The sequence below is a fragment of the Scardinius erythrophthalmus genome, assembly GCF_964197995.2.
Source record: "Scardinius erythrophthalmus genome assembly, chromosome: 9".
NCBI lineage: Eukaryota > Metazoa > Chordata > Actinopteri > Cypriniformes > Leuciscidae > Scardinius > Scardinius erythrophthalmus.
In genome coordinates, this window is record NC_138229.1 from 9794617 (window position 1) to 9801063 (window position 6447).

Here is a 6447-nt window from a genome sequence, read left to right on the forward strand (position 1 = left end):
TGCACAGGAAATGAGTGAAGGTGCGTCGTCCATTTCTTTTACACATTTACACAACTTTACAGATTCTAAATACATTTTAATGAGTAAAATTGGGTTTTGAGTTACTCAATTTAGTTTGATAATGATGCAATTTTCCTAATAACAAAAACAAATCGATAATTTTTTTTTTTCTTGGAGAAGTCATATTCATTTGAATGAAGTAAAACATGGCAAATTTAAGACTAGATTGCAGTTCATTTTAACACAGATACCAAAAGAAAAATTAACATGGCCTTTAAAAAAATAAGTGCACAATATAGACTCTCTTTCACAATTACAAAAACAGCCATTGTAATCAATATCCAGATGAAAACGCTCTAATATGTCTTTCACAGGATATATTCTGTGATAAATTTTAAATTACACTTCTTTGGTTTTATTTGATACACAATACCGACTAAGAACTCCCCAAAAATGTCCCCACTCAAATGAGGGAAACATAAACAAATTTAGACGGAGGAGAACAGATATTAACAAAAAGATCTAATCGATTGGTTACTCCATTTATCATTAAATCAAGTTTATCTAAAAACAAATGTTTGGAGACTTTACCTTCTACATTTTGCCGTCGGTAAAATAGAATAGAATTCATGACAATACAATATTCTTTAACAGAAATATGACACTTAAATGTAAGACATAGTTCAGTAATACTTAAAAACTGACCATCAGAATTCAACTGACAAACTAATAATATATCAGAGTAATCAGACTCAAACCAATGTCTAAAAAATAAAGTTTTTCTTTTGTGTGTAATGTACTTTTTATTCCATATAAAAAAATGAGTGAAAAGAGAAGTTATGTTTAAAAGCCATCCCTTAAAAAAATAACCTACAGGAATCCTGCAGGATTTTAATTTTTTTCTGCAGGTATCCTGCAGGATTTTTCACTTGTACTGCACAGCAGTCCTGCAGGAGTTATAAAATCCTGCAGGATTAAAAGAAAATTCTGCAGGAATTATAAAATCCTGCAGGATTTTTCGCTTGTCTTGAATGTTCCTGCATGTTTCTGTTGTACTGAAGGGTTCATTCTAAAACATGTAGGAATGTCCTGCACATACTGCTGTGCAGCACAAGTGAAAAATCCTACAGGAATTTACAAATACCATGTCAAAAGGACTTGCCTGTAAAAATTAGATAAACAAAGAGGTATCAACATGGTGGTATACATTTTTTCCTTAGATGCAGTTTTGATATTAACAAAATACCATTTTGTTTATTGTTTTGGTCTTATCAATGCAGAAATAATGTGTTTTGTATAGATAACTGATAACTGGGGTGCTTTTCATTTCTAATTTCCGCATCCTTGTTTCTTTTCCTCGCGTCAGCCAGGGGGGCACTGTTTCATATTATTTTGAAGCTTCCCCGGGCGCTGCCATTGATTAGCAGACCCCCACCTGCTGTTAGCATTCCATTGACTCCCATTCATTTTGGCGTCACTTTGACAGCGAATAACTTTACATCTGAGGCGTTTAAAGACTCCATTTGTTCATTATTTATTTCTAAAGAAACACGAAAATGTATAAAAGGCTCCATTACCTTGTAGCTTACGTTATGACCCCGTAGAAGCAGTTTTTGTAAAAGTAGGCTAACGATTGCATCATTACCTGCGCAGTGGAGGCAAGATGACAAAATAATTAATCAGAATTCTTAGCAAAAGTTTCTCCTGCTCCTAGCTCATGGACACCTCCTACTCACACTCTGCGTCTCTGCAAGTTTCGGAAGGGAATTGTTGGAGCTATTTTGCACTTTGTTTATTTTAGGCTTAAGTTATAGTCCAATTTATTTCTTTTCTTTTCTTGCTAAAAGTTAACTTGCTTAATTTTGCATTTATGCTTATTTTCTTGTTTATTTACATTGTCATTAATTGGTCACGTGGTGCTATGTTAATTTGCATAAATAGGTCAAGGTGGGAGGAACCAGCAGGGCTGCGAGGGCATATGGTTTTTTACCACAGCGTGAGAGAGGCAGGAAATGTCTGTGAGCTTGCTTATATGTGTAAATAAACCTCCTCGAACTCATCTTTTGCTATGGACATCAGTTTATTTTGGTACCTCTAACCATGCGTAAAGCCTAACCTATGACGTAGCCTCAGTGGCCATTTGAGAAGTTTGGTATTATTAGTTTTGTTTAAGTTTATGGACAAATAGCCACTACAGGAATGATTCAGATTTCTCTTGGCACAGATACTAGAAGACAGACGGGTTGCTCACGTCACATCTAAGCACATCGAGTAGGACGAGGCTGAGGGCTGTGAGAGAGCGGCACGAGGCCGGTGGCTTGATTACTGATGAGCGACACCTGCGCAAAGCACCTGACCGGACTCGTATCTGCGTATCTCCAGAGCCCGTCTACGGAGAGCCTTGGCACTTCCTATTATTACCCCCATTGTATCGATCTTGGTTGCAGTTCCATTAGAATTCCACTGGAGGTGATCGCGGGCGAGCGCAGACTGAATGGGAGTCTATGGGGCTAGACGGCTAAATGTATCTCTTTCTCCTTGTCGTTGAATCAACGTAGATTTTATTGTTGATTCCGCAAGTTCGATTTATAGATTATAGTTCAAAAGTCGAATGAATGAGTACTTATGTCCTTTCGATTTCTTACAGGTTGGGCCGTTGTTGGCCGGAACCAAGTGGCAATATTCTAATCTGAAAAATTAAGCCTACCCGGAAGTGCGTAAAAAAACTGCAATACATCGAAAATCTGCTAGGGGCAGGTCCCAAAAGGGAGCAAATGTCCATAGACCCCCATGTTAAAATGTCCGTTTTCACAGCATAAATTCATGTTTTTACAGGTTGGTCCCATGGACTTTTATTGTATTTTTCGATAGGTTCCGAGTGCCTGACAACTGTGAGGGAGGTGAATTTTTTTCTAACTCGTTAGTTTAGATCGTAAAATGTATGAGCTTGATTGACAGCTGATAATGAGCATAGGCTGCGCCGAGTGGAATTCCTGAAATTTGACCTCTCGGCCATGATCCGACACAACACATCATACCTCCTCTGTATCCTTTCTGAGCATTTGTATTGAAATATCGTACATAAAATGGGTTGCTCTGCTATAAGATTTTCCAAGATGGCGCCGCCCATACCCCCCATAAACAGCCTCAAAACCGTTCTTCAGAAAGTCTATGGGTGACGTCACAGACGCTTTGTCCATATTTTTTACAGTCTATGGCCGGAACACGCTAGCATTCTGCTAATGAGTTTAATGTGAAGTCATCAGATTTTTTTAACGGATTTTTAGAACAGATAAGTGAACTTAATGCAATTTTCAGCTGAGTGTATTATCTTATTATCTTCATTCTGCACTCGCCTGCGAGCGCCCCCGCATGGACAGAGAGGTGTTACTGCAGCCAGTCCAGAAACCGGAAGTAACCAGAGAGTGCCAATTCTCTTCCTATATTCTCTGGTATATCCTATGGGAATCTCTCACGGATGAGCGGAAGCATAAAGGAGGAGCGACGACGGTGAAGAGCGAGAGAGGACAGGCCTGAACTTGCCTTGTGTTTTGTTTTATTTTATTGTTACACTTTATTTATATATCAATACATAATTAAAATGTAAGTACTCTGAAAAAGAAAGTATAAAAATCGAGTGTCTGTAGACCTCTCACGACTGTTTTAAAGACAGCTCATTATTTCCATTCACTCCACCCCCTCCCTTCTGGGCTCCTTCCAAAGCCACGCCCCCAAAACACATGAACGCGCGACTCCGACCGCTGAGCTGGAACGCATTATTTACCTGAGACGTGCGGAGAGGAAGGAGCGCAGTGCATGTAGTGACATCATGTCAGAATCACATGTAATAAACAAAATCTAACTTTATCATTATGAATATAAACAAATAAGATGTATTTTAGTACTCACTATCAAGCTAGCATATTGATATTGGTAAAGTTTAAAGTATTTTTTTTTTGATTCGCTAACGAGCTAGTTATATCTATAAGGCAAAGCTAAAAACAGGTTGCATCATACACGTTTTTCCATTACCATCAGTTACACTGTGATGAAGATGAATTTCGTGTAAGATTCATAACATATATGGTGTTCTGCATGTAAGAGTTTCCATGATAAAAGCATTGTTGACTGATGAGGACTACACTCCAGAGACAAGTACCGCATCGTCAGCTCGAGGACAGGTCCGGGCCGAGGGCGAAGCAGAGGAGGTCGTGCAAGAGGCCGTGCAACTAGGGTCCGAGGATATTGACACGCGTTTTATTTCTTCGTTTATCCAAAGACTTTTTGTTCATTACCTTTTCTAGTACTGTCTTCCTTTTTTGCCTTGTTTGCCTTCGCTAACTGCATGCCGGTAATTAGAATTTTGATTGCTCTTTTTCTGCCATTGTTCTGCTATTCCTAGGTTCCGTGCCTCTTGAATTCCTCAAATCAAACGGGTGCGCGCGCAAGTTGGCAGATCGGCAAAAGGGTGGTTGCCATGGTTGCGAGAGAGTGACAGTCGCCTAAGCCAATCCTTTGTTTCGTCCCGAATGGAAATAATGAGCTGTGTTTAATGCAGATTAAACGGTCTAGAGTCACTCGATTTTTATACTCTTTTTTTCAGAGTACTTACATTTTAATTATGTGTTGATATATATAGAAAGTTTAAACAAATTTGGAAAAAAGTTTTTTATAAAATTCCTACCTACCCTACCCTTAAAGCTTCATGAATGTTCGTCGGTTCCCGCCTCCTTCCAATAACAACGAACTGCGTAACACGTAAGGGTTAATGCCCGACGAGGTGTCCATTATCAGGTTTTAATGGACGACGGCGAGCGCGTCGGACGTTTGCCTCCGCCGAAGTCCATTAAAACCTGATAATGGACACCTCGAAGGGCATTAACCCGCTTATACCATGGTCACTAGCCAAATAACACATTTTTAAAACATTAGTTTATATTTTAATTAGTTTTACAATCGAAATCTAAAGTTACAAGTTACAAACAATAACTTGGTTTCCTTGGTTACGCCTGACGGTTTATTTAGGTGTACATTATCACTTTTTAACGGACACCCTGTAGCCAATCAGAATCGAGTATTCACCCAGACCATGGTATAATTAAATATAAAGTGTCTGTGCAATGTGTTCTTTTATTAATTTTGTTTCGTTTTCCATGAAGTGATCAGCTAAACAGGCCAGTAAAAGACTAACTACTATTATTATTTTTAAAGCTGCAGTCCGTAACTTTTTTCGGTTAAAATTATCCAAAATAAATTTGAGCAAGTAACCAGCCAGTGTTCAAAACTATTTGCTTGCCTTAACTCGATTCAAAACGGTAAGCTTGTAGGCCTAATAATGTTTTCCGCGGGAAATTCGAGCATGTTTTTGCATCATTACGTCACATCTGTACACATAAAGAAGGTGTCCTGGTTAGTAGGCTATATTGCGTGTGAGGATGTTGGAGGTGGAGATTTATAGCCTTTTCTCACAGCACTTAATATAATTATAATAATTTGCTTTGGTTGTTTTTCTGAATTTTGCGAATCTGATCAATTCGTCTGGTCAAATCACTTATACGTACACACCTATTTTTCCTCTGGAAGGGTAAAAAGAAATTTCGTACAGTTAATAGAAGTTTTTATTATAATGAATACTGACAACGACTGTATACAAAAAAGTGTTTACTGTCTGTTGAAAGTGGTGACAGATGCACTGGATTATTTCCTCCAGCAGAGGACAGCAGAGTTCACTTTCCGATTAAACTAGGCTTTTAGTGAACAGCATTCCCCCTTTAAATTCATGACTAAAGTTTTATTGTGGGTACTAGCTGTACTAGTATTAGGTGTTAGAAGATTATCGTTTAAAGAGGTTGGTACCCAACAGAGAAATTAAAACATTTATTATTTTATTCTACCACACATTTGTCTGATATATATTAATCATCATCATGAAATGAAATGGTTTGACTACAAACCAAATTTTTCTCATTTATAAAAATTACTTCAAACTTTACAATAATGTTTTACAGAAAATGTAATGGCCTAGTAGAAAATCCGATTAGAGCTTATAATAACCTTGCAAGTTAGTTGTATGGCAACCCTTTCCACTTGTATATTCTGTTTTGTATTATTATTAACGTACTCTGGCACGGCTTTGTTATATATCTTTTTTTTATTTTTGAATTGAATGTTTCTCATTCTGTCATTCTTGTATGGCATTCATTAAAAAGTTCGATTTTGAACAAAAAATAACCCTGATCCAACCAACCTCAATTATCTATGCAGTGAAACGAAATGGAATAGAAAACTAGAGTAATACAAAGAAAACAACTGACACTTTTTGCATCAGTTGTGTCGCACGTGTTCACAACTTTCATTATGTTTGCAGTGCACTGACGCTGATATTAACCTCTTTTTAAAGGGTTAAACTACGTAATCGGACTTCCCAGCCTGTCGGGGGCGCTCCCG